Consider the following 3390-nt stretch of genomic DNA (forward strand, 5'->3'; position numbering starts at 1 on the left):
ATTGTTAGCTAACCAGTTGTGTGTATTTCTTTGTGAAAATGAGTACCGCGGCGTACTCATTTTCACAAAGCATCATTTGCATCCCCTCTTGGAAAGAGGGATTCGAAATAATTGTCTCCATATCTTCACTAATTAAATTCACCGTAATTTAGCTTACTTATGAATTTAGGGAGCACTTAAAATGTGTAATAATCATTTCACTACCCGACAAACTCCGAACTTTATTCATTCATTAGGCCTACATAATAGTTTCATATTGCTGTACTATATACTCCAACATCACTGGCGCATGGTAACAACCAACTAACTGCAGACCATTTCCGGTCACACATTACTTTCCATAACACAGCACCCCCTAGTTCCGTCACCTCTGGATTCTAAATTTAAGAGTGTTGCTTATGCTACTATAACAAGCACAGGCTGAAAAGTCAAAAAGGCAAGAAATTAAGGCAGACGTTAAAAGTTTACGAAATTTAAAATTGGGACAGGCTTTCTGTCTGTAAAGAAAAGAAAAGTCTAGAGTTGACTTTTTTGATTATATCATTGGCAATTAAGTTACAGCTAACTGTATTATCGATATTTACCCCGAGATATTAAACATATTATTGCCTTTAATAATTAAACCATTTATCGAAATTTGGAATCAATTAACCATTTTAGTTCAATTTTAGAGGCAAAAATATTAAATCCAGTTTTTTTTTACTTTAATTGATAATTTGTTGTTGATTAACCATTGTTACGGAAAATACATAAGTTGCATTAGCTAGACCTGCGTAAGTGCTGGTCAGTGCTATGTTTAGTGACCGTTGCATCGTTGATTGACTCGACTCGGTTAGGCTGAAAACCAGTCTGATGTGGCTTAGGATATTCGCAGATTAGCAAACGTTAACATTTCGAAAAAAGATAAAACAAGACATTTCGTTAATATGTTACATTTTGTTTACTTAGTAATGATATTTTTGTTAAGCCTTTTGTCATTTTATCTGTTATCCATAACATTTGAACAAGTGGAAATAAATTGAATTGAATTGATTAGTGATTCCATTAGTGCGGTGGCGGTTGCGGTCCGCGGGTGTCTCCGCATAACCGCATGCGCTTTCTATTTTAATCACTCCATGGAGCGATTCATCCGTTTTGATTTCATCCCGCCGTGCTGTAACTTCCACATGCACATGCTCCGTATAAAATTGAATCACTTAAAACGCACTGTAAACGCAAAATGCGAAACGCGAGCGGCAACCGCAACCGGACAAATGGATTCTTAACTTTTAAGCTTAGAGATATAATAAGCTCTATGCTTTTAAGTCACCAACAAATGCAAATGCATACCCCGGCTTGTGTCGTTTGCGTCAAGTCTCTTTTGCTTGCGTTTGAATTTAAACCAGAATTTAGGGATTCCAACGCGTTTTTTTATACACTATAAAGTAATTCATTAGTAAAAACAATCTGTTAATTCTTGTATCCTGGTGGCATTAATAATTTAAGCTTTCAGCCGGAGAACTTTCGCTGGGTCCCGGAAATTTGTACTTTTGTGATTTGGGAGTGTCAGGGTCGGTGATTCTTTTGTATCCTTATTATAATCCTATATGCAACACCTTGACTCCAGTCATGGTCGTTGGAACCTGGATCTTGGATATTAAATTCTTTTTTTACTTCCTTCAGTTTAAAAAAATACGGTACATTTTATATCTATATGTTATTACTTCATACTTATTTGAAATTTATTATGGATATTTTTTTTAAAGTAATTAATATATGTTTGAATTTATTCAAGTCTGAAGAACTTACTCAGATAAATATTAACTATATACGGATTATTATACAGCTAACAAAACAGAGAATTGTTGACATTATTGAGTTGTCCAAATGGTCTACTATTGCTAATGTTATTGCAAATGATAATAGTATTGATAATAATACTGCTATCGCTATCGTTATCATTGTTGTTGCTATTATTATTATTATTATTATTATTATTATTATTATTATTATTATTATTATTATTATTATTAGGACTATTATTATTATAATTATTATTACATCATAATTACCAACCGTCTCGCATCGTGGACGACGGTCCCGCGTTTCAATGTGAATTTTGGATGAAACACGCATTCTGCCGAAACACATGCGTGATCATAAATTTGTCACGCATTTAGCACAAGTCTATGCATGATAACGAATTATTACGAATTCGTGGGAAAATGTATTTAAAATGAGAAGAAACTTGTTTTGATTCATATTACCTTGGTTATTAGAACATATAAGGGGTTTTCTAACCTGTAGATTTCAACGCAAGCATATTTAAATATGTATGACGTCATTAAAGTATTTTTTTTTATTGGACGACGTAAAATTTAAGATCTAGACAGAATAACTTGCCAGAGCTCAATATGACACGAATGAGGGTTTCTAAACCGGCAAATTCAAATTAGAACATTTTACACATTATGTGACATTATTAAAATACATTTCTTCAAAGAAAAGGGTGGAAGGTGGAGTGTTAAGAAGACACCTGCAGTACCCCCTTAGTCCGCGTCCACCCCTCACCAGTGAAAATAAGCACAAAAGATCACGGTCAAACAGACTGAATTTACCTAATATCGCTATAATTTGAGTGAGCAATAATTGTTGTATTTAAATGGATGCTAAATAAATAAATAAATTTAAAAAAAGAAATTAAATGAGCGGTCCCACTTCATTGGGCATTTACCCCCATCCCATCACTCACCTTGGGATGCCCTTATCATCTCCAGAGGCAATTTGGCTTCAGAATTAGGATGGAGTCAAAATGTTAAAAAAAAAAATAAATAAAAAAATAAAAACAAAAGAGAAAGTGTCGGGAAAAAAATGATTCCTAGAATAATTGACCTCAAAATGAAAGGGGGTCGAGGTCCTCCCCGGAAAAATGTTGTTTCCTAAATGGCGAGAAATGAGATTTCCTGGCTTTTGAGGTATATTTTAATGACATTTAAGTTTTTTAAAGTTCAAGATTTTTCCTCCCTTGAAAACAGTCATGTCAACTTTGTCATTCTTATTACAGTAAACAGGCCTATGTGTGTATAAAAAAAATGAGTAGTTGCATACGTAGGCCTATTTTGTTTTCCATGAACCGATAAACCCCAAATAGGACGGTGGTGAGAAAATGTTGATTCCTATATTTCGGGAAACGGGTTTTCTCAACTTCTGAAATTTTGGTTTCTTTCTCTTGACGTTTTTTAATGAATCGATGAACCCTAAAGAGGAACCGGGGGAGAGGCGAAATCATGTTAGCCCCTGAAAAATTTTGATTTCTAGATTGCGGGAAGTGAGCTTTTCAGACTTAATGACCTTTAATAAAAACAAAATCAAGGTTTACCCTATTGAAAACGGTCAGGTAAATTTTCTGAT

This window comes from Anneissia japonica, unplaced genomic scaffold, assembly GCF_011630105.1.
Source record: "Anneissia japonica isolate Jap-2015-1 unplaced genomic scaffold, ASM1163010v1 scaffold2834_len698180_cov181, whole genome shotgun sequence".
NCBI lineage: Eukaryota > Metazoa > Echinodermata > Crinoidea > Comatulida > Comatulidae > Anneissia > Anneissia japonica.